This window comes from Sapajus apella, unplaced genomic scaffold (genome assembly GCF_009761245.1).
Source record: "Sapajus apella isolate SASKATOON/1434 unplaced genomic scaffold, GSC_monkey_1.0 scaffold27, whole genome shotgun sequence".
Classification (NCBI taxonomy): domain Eukaryota; kingdom Metazoa; phylum Chordata; class Mammalia; order Primates; family Cebidae; genus Sapajus; species Sapajus apella.
This window is the reverse complement of record NW_022436967.1, coordinates 9,631,767-9,644,512: the sequence shown is the minus strand read 5'-3', so window position 1 is coordinate 9,644,512 and position 12,746 is coordinate 9,631,767.

The window sequence follows — 12,746 nt, the reverse complement described above, 5'->3', positions numbered from 1 at the left end:
CTCATTGGTTTTGAAGAACATCTTTATTTCTGCCTTCATTTCATTGTTTATCCAGTTGACATTCAGTAGTGAGTTGTTTAGTTTCCATGAAGTTGTGTGGTTCTGAGTTAGTTTCTTAATTCTGAGTTCTAATTTGATTGCACTGTGGTCTGAGAGACTGTCATGATTTTTGTTCTTTTGCATTTGCTGAGGAGTGATTTACTCCCAATTATGTGGTCAGTTTTAGAAAAGGTGCCATGAGGTGCTGAGAAGAATGTATATTCTGTGGATTTGGGGTGGAGATTTCTGTAGATGTCTATTAGGTATGCTTGATCCAGATCTGAGTTTAAGTCCTGGATATCCTTGTTAATTTTCTGTCTTATTGATCTGTCTAATATTTACAGTGGAGTGTTAAAGTCTCCCACTATTATTGTGTGGGAGTCTAAGTGTCTTTGTAGGTCATTAAGAACTTGGTTATATACCTGGGTGCTCCTGTATTGGGTGCATATATATTTAGGATTGTTAGCTCTTCTTGATGCATTGATCCTTTTACCATTATGTAAGGCCCTTCTTTGTCTCTTTTGATCTTTGTTGGTTTAAAGTCCATTTTATCAGAGACTAGGATTGCAACTCCTGCTTTTTTTTTTTGTTCTCCATTTGCTTGATAAATCTTCCTCCATCTCTTTATATTTAGCTTATGTGTGTCCTTCACTGTGAGATGGGTTTCCTGAATACAGCACACCAATGGGTTTTGACTTTTTATCCAATTTACCAGTCTGTGTCTTTTGATTGGGGCATTTGAGGTTAATATTGTGATCTGTAAGTTTGATCCTGCCATTTTAATGCTAGCTGATTGTTTTACCTGTTAGTTGATGCAATTTCTTCTTTGTGTCGATGGTCTTTACCATTTGGTACGTTTTTGGAGTGGCTGGTACTGGTTGTTCCTTTCCTTGTCTAGTGTTTCTTTCAGGAGCTCTTGTAAGGCAGGCCTGGTGGTGACAAAATCTCTCAGCAATTGCTTTTCCATAAAGGATTTTCTTTCTCCTTCACTTTTGAAGCTTAGTTTGGCTGGATACGAAATTCTAGGTTGAAAGTTCTTTTCTTTAAGGATGTTGAATATTGGCCCCAACTCTCTTCTGGCTTGTAGAGTTTCTGCCAAGAGATCTGCTGTGAGTCTGATGGGCTTCCCTTTGTGGGTAACCCAATCTTTCTCTCTGGCTGCCCTTAGCATTTTTTTCCTTCATTTCAACCCTGGTGAATCTGACGATTATGTGCCTTGAGGTTGCTGTTCTTGAGGGATATCTTTATGGTGTTCTCTGTATTTCCTGGACTTGAATGTTGGCCTGCCTTGCTAGATTGGGGAAGTGCTCCTGGATAATATCCTGAAGAGTGTTTTCCAGCTTGGATTCACTCTCTCTGTCACATTCAGGTACACCTATCAAATGTAGATTAGATCTTTTCACATAATCCCATATTTCTTGGAGGGTTTGTTCATTTCTTTTCACTCTTTTTTCTCTATTCTTGCCTTCTTATTTTATTTCATTGAATTGATCTTCAATCTCTGATATCCTTTCTTCTGCTTGGTCGATTCAGCTGTTGAAGCTTGTGTATGATTCGCAAAGTTCTTGTGCTGTTTCCAGCTCCATCATGTTGTTTATATTTTTCTCTAAGCTGTTTATTCTAGTTAGCATCTCATCTAACCTTTTTCTAGGCTCTTAGTTTCTTTGCATTGGGTTAGCACATGTTCTTTTAGCTCTGAGAAGTTTGTTATTACCCACCTTTTGAATTCTGTTTCTGTCAGTTCTTCTGATTCATTCCCCATCCATCTTTGATCCCCAGCTGGTGAGGAGTTGTGATACCTTGGAAGAGGAGAGGTATTCTGGTTTTTGGTGTTTTCCTCCTTTTTTGTGCTGGTTTCTTCCCATCTTAGTGATTTTATCTAACCTGTGGTCTTTGTAGTTGGTGACTTTTGGATGGGGTCTCTGAGTAGATGTCCTTTTTTGTTAATGTTGAAGCTACTTTTTTCTGCTTTTTAGTTTTCCTTCTAACAGTCAGGCTCCTCTGCTGCAGGACCACTGGAGGTCCACTCCAGACCCTGCTTGCCTGGGGATCACTCGTGGGTGCTGCAGAACAACAAGGGTTGCTGCAGGTTTCTTCCTTTACTATCCTAATCCCAGAAGGGTACCTGCCAGACGTCGGCCTTAGCTTCCCTTTATGAGATGTCTCTTTGGGTATATGGGGGTTGGGGAGCTGCTTGAGGAGACAGTCTGTCCCTTATAGGAGCTCAAATGCTGTGCTGGGAGCTGTGGTGTTCCATGCAGAGCTGCTGGGCAGGTACCTTTAAGTCCTCTGCAGCTGAACTCACAACTGCCTCTTTTTCCAGGTGTTCTGTCCTAGGAAGGTTGGCTTTATTTATAAGTCCTTGTTGTGCTGCTGCCTTTTTTTTATAGATGCCCTGCCCTGCACAGAGTAGTCTAGTCACAGTCTGCCAGCAGAGGCATTGCCGTGTGAACTGCCTCAGTTGTGGCAGACTGCCTTGGTAGTGGGGGACACCCTTCCCCTCACTGAGCTGGACGGTCCTGGGTCCAGCTACGTTTGCTGCAAAACTCTCAATCCAGAGCTTTTCAGCTTGCTTGTTTTGTCTGGGTGGTACTTGCTGTGCCAGATCCCCTGGCTCCATGTCTTAGCCCCCTCCCTTTCAGTTGAATGGGCAGCTCTGTCTCCCAGGTGTTCTGGGTGCCAGCCAAAAAGGCAGTTCAGACTTATGTGAGTTTCTGTGCACTGACACGACACTGGCTGATACTGCCTTGCTGAAAATTCATGGTGCTTTTTGACCTGGTAAACTCCTGGTCTGTGGGCAGTGAAAACTTGTTTGGAAATGTGGTGAGCACTCAATCTCTGTGCTGTTCTTGCTGGGAACTGCACTCCAGAGCTGTTCCTATTTGGCCATCTTGGATCCTCCTCCTCCTGGCTTTTTACGTTAATAAAAACACTTACATTTGAGCTTATTTGATTCTGGACCTAGATAGGGGTTCTGCCTGGAAGATATGAGTTTTGAACATTGCAGAGCAAATTAGGAGAAAATACAATTAAGATTTCTTTAGTATCTGCTACACATCTATACTTTCCTTCTCTTTTATTTAGCATTGAGAGAATGGTAACCTGATATGCCACGTCTGTGAGAAATTGAGTCTGCCCTCAAGGATCTTATACCCTTGTAGAAAAAGAAGATAAGTACAACTGGACAAAAAACAATTGCCTTTGCCCTCAACCCATCAGTATGGCAGGAGTTCTAGTGGTGGATAGGAATAGAAGACTTTAACCAGGAATACAGAAATCGAATGGAGTATTTTGTTAGGCTATAGACAAATGAAGCTGGAACAGTATTATAATTGCTTATTGTTATGTTTATTTTTATTTAGGACTGAAACAGGGCCAGGCAGAGACAAGCAAGAAAGTGATATACTTACGACATTGAAAGTGAAGAAATAGTTCATGCAATTTCTCCAGTGGATAATATATAGGGGGTGATGCTGAGGTTAATCTTGTCCAAGTAGACTCCTTGCTGAGTCTGTCTCCTGCTTGAGAAGACTGAAGTGAGTATCAGTCACATAGCATCAGGAGTGTGAGATTGTGGAGACAGTGCTACCTAGCTGGCTGGCAGAGAGCCATGGAGGCCAGAGGCAGCAGGCCTTTGAAGAGATCTGGAAGAGCTTGCTCTGTGGTGTCAAATGCATGAGGACTCCTCTCTTTCTGTCTGTGAATCCGTAAATGAAACTGACACACTCTACCAGTGCTTTGGAGTTGGGTGTTTGTTGGGGAGTTGGAAGGGTAGATAGGAGAAGTCTAGATTCATTGAGTCCAGCCTCATGTGAATGTGGAATGCAAGTTGAGGCTTCCCAAGGATGCTCGGACACGTTTGGATTATAATGCAGTGTAGTTCATAATATTACTCAGTATTCATAGTAAAGTATGAAATTGGTAAATATCATAAAATAAGTACAGAGGAAACACTATCAGAGGTCTGAGTAGTGAAAGATTACTTCTAGCCTAGGGATGGAGACAGGAAGGGTAAAGGAGAAAGAAAGCTTTGTAAAAAGTGTTAACTGGTTTGGACTTTGTGTGATAGCATGGTGGACACTGTGCTTAATACCCCAGTGTCGACTCTGCCTCAGATGATTTGTTCTACTGTGGTGATTTCATGCCTTTTGTCAGGGATTGGTTCCAAGATGGATAAGTCCATGATAATTTGGACAAATAAGATGGGTAAAGTGGCTTGGGGCTTCTGGGAAGAAGAAGCAACTCTCTTTCTCCTATTGAATGGGAAAAAAGAAGCATTTAGCCTTAATTGAAGGCTAAATGCATTAGCCTTAACCTTACTGAAAATGCTCCTGCAACCACAGGGAAAATCAATCTTCCTAGGAACCTATTCTCCAACAATAATTTTCTCTACATCCACTGGCCCTGGCTATATAGCATCTAAAAATAGTATACAATAAACCATTTTGTGTCAGTTTGAAGTTTTTATTCTCACTTTCATAATATTTTTATTATTGCTTATTGAATTTGAACATGATAGGAAAAATCAATTATTTGTTGTTGGATCACTTTCATTAATGATTACTTAATTTTGCTGTGTTTTAAGAAACTGGTGTATCAGTAGCCATATTTGAACTTCCATCACAATTTCCTTAGTCTACTACTTTCTGCCATAGTGAGATGCTGTCGGAAGAGCTTTGCAGAGTTACCCATGGCTTTGCATTCTGACTTTTCATCAACTTTTGAATTTAAATTTCTTTTATTATGCCTCAACAATCTTTTTTTGTTAAATGAAATGAACTTTTGCCCATGTTCTAATTTTACTGTATTCCCCAGAGTCTTGACCTATTATTTTAGGTCTCTACTGAAACAATGATTTCTCTTCCAGGATTGTCAGGGAGAGATGGCTCTAAGGAAAATCTATCATGCTACTGGTTGAACAGTTATTGCTTTGGTGCTGTGGACAAATTTCATTGGAATGTTTGATTATACCCTATTAAAATTTACACTTATTTAAAAAATCATGTTCAAGTGGTTATGTAATTCTTCCTTATTTCTTGTTTTATGAAATAGTTTTCAGCTGGTTGGAGTATGAGTTCAATGCAGAAAGCTTAGAGCATAGTTGGCTCTCAATAAATGTTTGTTGAATAAATGAATGAATCACTCAGCACTATTATATACCAATGTGAGAACTATATTTTTTTATGTTGGGAAGAATTATTCACCATATTTTATTTTTGTTTATTGGATTTAAATGTTCATGGGAAATTTATTTTCTAGGTGGTAAAACAATTATATGAAGTTTAAGTACTTCAAATTAAATTTTATTATCTTTTGTTTATTACATTTTAAAATAATAAATTTAGACTTCGAAAGCAATACTGTAATCTATACATACAGAATATCTTCTTTGTTAAGAAGAGGCAGCTGAATAGCTTGGTTTAAGCAATACTGTCCGTTTTGATGAGCTTTTTGATGTTTTAGTGTAGAACAAAATAAAAAGTAGAAAAAAATTTTAAATTCTGCTTTCCATGCTTAATCTGGATAATCTTATTGACTGCTGTTGTCACCCTGATACTAAGATTCGAAGGACTCAAAGATGAGAAAACTGTCAAGTTAGCAAAATGGAGATTCTCCTTTACTTGTCCTACCAATTGGAGAAAAAAAAAAAAAAAAAAAGAGAGAGAGAGAAAATAAAAAGAATGCACCCCCATCCCGGTTCCCAATGGCAAGTTGACTGAAACAAAACTATTTGAAATAATAAATGTCTCTGGATACCTGGATTTACATTCTGTTTGCCTTGCTATAAACAAATGGCTGCTGTAAGTTAGAGCAGGTGTAAAATGACTGTGACTCACTGTATGTGTGGTGAAGACATGTGTCTTGATGGGAAACAAGGGACAAGGGACATAATGAGATTCAATTGAGAGGGATTTGGGACTTAACTCCTCTTCACGTTGGAGTGAAATCAGATTCATAGCAGTAGAAGGACTCTATAAACATAATTCACTGAAATGAGAGGGTGATGAAAGGACTTTTTTCTTGCCTTTGCAGGGATAAATTATACCAGAAGCTACAGAAATGTTCCTTTCCAGCTTCAGATTAAGTGTGCTTGTATAATAAACATTTCTGTAACACTCGGCTTCTTTAACCTCGACAGCTCAATTAGGGCTGTGCGATAAAATACAACTTCTATGCACTTGGTAAACACTTAATGTGACTGAGGGCCTGTTAGCAAGGAATCTCACAGGAAATAGGTCTTGACAAGTATTTAAGGAAATTGAATGGCGTTGTGTTTAATGAATAAACATATATATACACACACACACACATCCATATATGTATGTACATATGTATATTCTTAAAACTTCTGTGTATTCTAATTATAATGATATATGTCAGTCTTCTTTTTTGTGTGAAAATATCTTATTCATTTTCTTTACTATTGGCTGGAAACCCATGAGAAAATTTGGGTAAGTTGTTGTATGTAGGGACAGATGTTAAAAGAAGTCAGGAACTCTTATGATTCACAGAGTATGGAGAGGTCTTAATTCTAATCGCTAAATTGCTATGAACTGGAGGTAGACCCAGTGAGCCCATTGACTTGGAGTTATAATGCTTAATATATTTACGTATATCTTTTCTGGAGGAGGGTAAGTATTAGGGCTCTTGCAGGATTGGCTGAGAAGACAACCTCAGACAGATGAGTAGGCTGTGCATAGCACTGTGCACAGGAGACATCTGACAGCCTGTTGGAATTACTCATTGCACGTTGATGTTAGAAACTCCTTCCAGATATCCTTTGTGAGGTACTATTACTGTGTCATAAATTTTGTTGTGATTGTCTACCAAATATGGCTTCAATTTTGTAGACTGGCTTTCAAGTACCTCTAAGGCTAGTCTTATTTTAATTTAACCTCTTTTATATTTGGATTTTTATTTTGCCTAAGGTGTATAGAATTCCCAGTTCTAAGCAAAGGGGCTTCCAAGTGATTCATCGATTTAGTTGAAACTTACCTTTTACTATACCATTTCTTGCCCCCAGTTTTCAGGACAAGCTGTGATCTGCAGTGTGCTTTGTTCACTCCCCTTGTTTCTATACCTTTCTCTTGTCATTTCCTCGGTGCTCTCTGCCAAGCTCTGTCTCTACAGTTGTTTAAGGCCTGGTGTCTGGACCTGTCAAGTGGACTGTCCCTAGGAAGCCTTTTCTGATCCCCTAGCCAGGAGGAGTCTCCCTCTGCACTCTTTTATTGCTTCATTTTGAGTTCTTTTATGACCATCAATTTCCGTTTATATTATTGTTATTTATAGACCTGTCTCTTGTCCCTTGAGGGCAGAGTGGGCAACTGATTCTCTGTCAGGGTTGGGACTAGTGCTGTATATTCTGCTCTTATTTTTCCATTTATATTGAGCATATTTGTAAACAGGCCCAGCTTTCTGAGAACACCAACAATAGTTTAAAAAATACATAAATGTCATGTGTACATATAGTGTCTGCAAGTGCTCATAATAATGTTGTAAATAGGACCCAAGCCACGAAGAATGGAGAAGAAAAACAGTTGGATTTGTAGAGAAAAAATTGTAGTGTCTTCCAGAAAAAAAATTTGCTATATCTAGCTTAAAAGGGAAACCTTACTGACTAAACACAGAAAGTAAGTTTGGGGAACATCAAAAGGTGAAAAGATTAATTTTTAATGTTACAGGATGTCTCTCGAAGGGGATAATTCAGATGTCAGTTGCACATTTTCTTTACTAGATCGGTTTATCATCATGGTGAGGAAGAGATGTGGAGAAGAGCCTGAGCTTTTCAAAGGGCTTGTTTATGAGTGTTCAGATCAAACAAGATAAGTGAGACTACAGGGAATTCTTTATTTGCACTTCTAATTGTTTCCTTAAATGTGACCATAAAAATTCATTCAGAAAACTGCAGCAGATTTAAGGAGATAAAATAAGACCTCAGATGGCTGTTAGTAATACAAATAACTTAAAGTGTTTTTGCAAATTGCATGTCAGCCACAATTAACAATATGATGTTTATTTTGGTGCGGATGGATACCCTCGGTAAGCAGTCTCTTTCAGTATATCAACGCTTCCTTTTATAATGTCGTCGTAATTGAAACATTTTGTCTTGCATAAGACAGATGGGTGCGCAGCAAGTGTTCGCGACACAACCATTTATGCCGATAGAGTTTGCAGACACCAGCTCCACCTTGGCCTGTGTGCAATGGCTGTTCCCTTGGTGGGGGGGACCAACGCAAACATCGGAGCTTGGATCACAATCGCCATACACTAACATTTTGCCAGATTGCCGCAATTTTGGCATTGCCTAATTCACATGCAGTGCGATTGTGGGGAGGTTTTGAACAAATATTGATTTGTGAGAAGCAGATGAGTGTCATAATTCCCATTTTTAGTATTTCTTTTTCTCACTCAGTGTAAAAATTGTCTACCCTCTTGAGAAGAAGTAAATAAGGTATGGAAATGTTGCTCCACTGTGTAAGAAGTTAGATAAATATTTTCTTTTCAACCACAGAATGTTTTCTGCTGCTTGTCAAAATTTCTTGCGTGCTTTGTGATTCTACACTGGTACACCACAGCAGTGCCTGCTTCATGACAGCACTGAGCTTGCACTGGGTATCAATAAAAGCAATATCTGGAGACGTATTGAAGTGGATTTAAAACCAGTTAGTCCGGTTATTAATCTGCCACCCTTCTCTTGCCCTGCCATTGCAATGTTAACCATAAACTACGATTGAACCAGCAATATCCTTTCTCTGATGAGGCATGGCTTAATGAGAATGATTTTATCTCTTCTAGGGGTGTTTTTTTTTTTTTTGTGTGTGTGTGTGTGTGTATGTGTCCACACTCAATCATCTTGATGGCTTTGTTTTTACTGTAAATATCAAATGGCATTATATTGGGACATTATGTAACAGTTAACCACGTTTTAATTTGACAATTATGGAGACATAGTTCTGTCATGGAAATTGACTGTCTTGCTGCCATATTAAAGACTCTGAGTGGAATACCTTTTTGGTGCAAGACTTATAAACAGATTCTGCTTCCATCAATTAGAAAGGGTTTTGGCCGCAAATAATGGAAAACACTAATACCGTGGTTGAACATGCTTTGTCATTCTTAGTATAGAGAGTTACAGAAACCTTGGTTGGAAGTTGGTTGCTGCTCTTCCAGGATCCTGTCTGGGTCCCAGGCAGGAAAAGAAGGAAGGCAGAAGCAGAGAAGATCAGTGTCTGCATGAAGAAATCATCTTTCCAGAATTCTCATTTTATACCTTGTTAAACACTTAGATGCTCCTAGCTGCAGTGGAATCTGGGGGAATACTGCACCAAGTCAGACGTTGATTTTGCATCAAAGGAAGAATAGATAATAAGATTTAGAGTCAATTAAAGGCATGTCATTACTGTTTAAATACGATTTTAAAATAAAAGTGTTGAATGCTTGCTGACAGTTGCTTTTCTATGTTGCACAATTGACTCTGTGGGGCTAGATATTCCTGGAGAGTGGGTCTGCTTTGCAGAGAGTTGGAGAGAGCTGGAAAACTGGAACAGATTGATATTTTTAGTTCTCAGGTCAGTTAGCTTAAAAGTCAAGGAAGCAGAGAGTAAAGTCCTCTGGTGACTGAAATATGACTCCTTGCTTATTTTCATCAGTCTTTCGCTTTTATGCAGTCTAGCAATATCCTTGTTATGGGGAAGCTTGTAAAAATTGCCACTCCATTGCTCATGACCCGCCCTATGAAGACAAATATTTTGACAAGATAGATAGTGTTTGGGTAAGAAAAGCCTAGACTAACATCTCCTGTATGAGAAAGAAAAAGGAGAATATACAGAGAACAAACATGAAGTGCTGGCAAATATGATCTGCCAAGGAATTGATGTTAGTAAACCTTTGCCTGGTTTTTATTTTCAATGTTTATGATTTTGCTTAGGTTACAGAATCCTTAAGGTAGTATATCCCCAAGTAGTTTCTAAGGGAAAGGCAGGTAAGTGATCAGTTGCTTTAGATAAAAATCAATCATTGGTGTCAGACCAGATTTTCACAGTTAATTTTATATTCTGACAGTTACATAAATTAAACCAGTAAATCCAACAAAGCTCACCAAGATTTTTGTGGATTTGTCATGAACATTAAAATGTCATCAGCATACATGGTAATTTATACTCCCTCTGATTAACAGTAATCCATCTTGTCTCCTGTGAGCATCTAATAACCAGAGCAAATGGCTTTAATGCTAAAATAAACAGCAGAGGATCTGAGCAACACCTCTGCTATGTAGCTTTTGGAAGTGGTCTTGTGTGTGAAGAATATTTTTGTGTGTGTTTTTTTTAAAAGAATATCAACAGCTGATTCATACTCCAAATCAGCGTTTCAATATAAAAAACATTTTATTGAGTTTCATCAGTAACGTGGCAATTAGGGTTTGTATGGTAAACATTTAGTGCCCACAGCTCCTCAAATAAACTCATGACTGTAATCTTGACACATAATGTTTTAAGTCACTATTAACTAAATTACTAGTTTTGTCACTATAACATGGAAATAACAATAGTGATGGGGTTACCAGCAGCTCTTACAGATCTATGTATGAAATAATAACAAAATGACCTTAGTTAGATAGAGCTGGTGTCACGCAGGGTGGAAAGCAAAACTTGCAGAGTCTAAGTTCCTGACATGCCCCCTCAGTGAGGTACCCTTGTGCAGGGCACAAACCATACACAAATATGAATCTACCCTCAATGATAAGATTCTATATAAAGAGAACATATGGCATACATTTAGAAGAGATTCTATTGGGTGACATCTGGATAACCACATTAAATAGGCAATATTATCTGATGATGATCAATTTTCTATTTATTTGCTATGTAAAAACCATATAGATATTTTGATTTTGGAAAAGGTATACAGGTTTTTTCTTTTTTTTTGAAGTATACCAAATAAATGAATAAATATTAACTCCTTATCAGTTATATGCCAGACACTTTCCACATACACAATTCCATTTATTATTTACAACAAGCCTAAGCCTGTTATAAATAGATGACGAAGCCTGAGTTTAGGGAGATGTGCAGGGCTGACTAGCATGCCTGGGCTCCTTGAATCTTAACATACAAGTGTTACAAGAAGGGAAGGCCTACCAAAGACTAGCTTTTGCGTGGCTCTAGGGAGATGACCTCTCAGTCCTTGGTCTAGCCTCCCTGATAAGAGAGTCTTTGAATGACTGCCTTAGACTGCCAGATAATTAATGCCAACAGTGTGATTTCTGGGATTTCTGGTGAATAACTCTTTTGCATGCCTGAAGATGTGGGATACTCTGTAACCATTTTACCCCTGGAAGGCTGTATTATATCCCTATGTGACTGACTCACAATAAAATCCCTAGATGCCAAGGCATGTGTGAGTTTCCCTTTTTTTTTTCTGAGATGGAGATTTGCTTTTGTTGCCTAGGCTGGAGTGCAATGGTGCAATCTTGGCTCACCACTACCTCTGCCTCCTGGGTTCAAGCGATTCTCCTGACTCAGCCTCCCAAGTAGCTGGGATTACAGGCATACACCACCACGTCAGGCTAATTTTGTATTTTTGGTAGAGACATGTTTCTCCATGCAGGCTGGTCTTGAACTCTGACCTTAGGTGAACTGCCCACCTCGGTCTCCCAAAGTGCTGAGATTACAGGAGTGAGTCACTGAGCGCGGCCGAGTTTCCCTTCTTATAACATTTCACATATGTTGTCACAGATCACTGCTGAGAGAATTAGGCACTGTCCTTGTAACTCCACTGGGGAGAGGGCAAAGAAAAGCTTGTGCCTGGTTTCTTTTGGATTCTTCCCTATGCAGTTTTTCTCCTTGCTGATTTTAATTCATAGTCTTTCACTGTAATATGTCATTGATATGGTTTGGCACTCTGTCCCCACCCAAATCTCATGTTGAATTGTAATTCCCATTGTTGGGGGAAGGACCTGGTGGGAGGTGATTGGATCATGGGGGCAAATTTCTCCCTTACTGTTCTCATAATAGTGAGTGACTTCTCATGAGATCTGATGGTATAAAAGTATGTGACACTTCCCCCTTTCCTCTTTCTCCTGCTCCACCATGGTAAGATGTGCCTGCTTCTTCTTCACTTCTACCATAATTCTAAGTTTCCTGAGGCCTTCTAGCATGCTTCCTGTACAGCATGCAGAACTGTGAGTCGATGAAACATCTTTTCTTCATAAATTACCCAGTCTCAGTTCTTTATAGCAGTCTGAAAATGGAATAACATAGAAAATTGATATCAGAGAAGTGGGGCATTGCTATAAAGATACCTGAATATGTGGAAGTGACTTTGTAAATGGGTAATGGGCAGAGGCTGGAACAGTCTGGAGAGCTCAGAAGAGAACAGGAAGATGTGGAAAAGTTTGGAACTTCCTAGAGACTTGTTGAATGGTTGTGACCAAAATGCCAATAGTGATACAGACAGTGAAGTCTATGCTGAGGAGGTTTCAGATGGGGATGAGGAACTTATTGGGAACTGGAGTAAAGGTCATTCTTGCTAAGCCTTAGCAAAGAGACTGGTAGCTTTGTGCCCCTGCTCTACATATCTCTGGAACTTTGAACTTAAGGGAGATAATTTAAAGTATCTGGCAGAAGAAATTTCTAGGCAGTAAAGCATTCAAGAGGCAGCCTGTTTGCTTCTAAAAGCCTATACTCATGTGCATAAAAAAAAAAGAT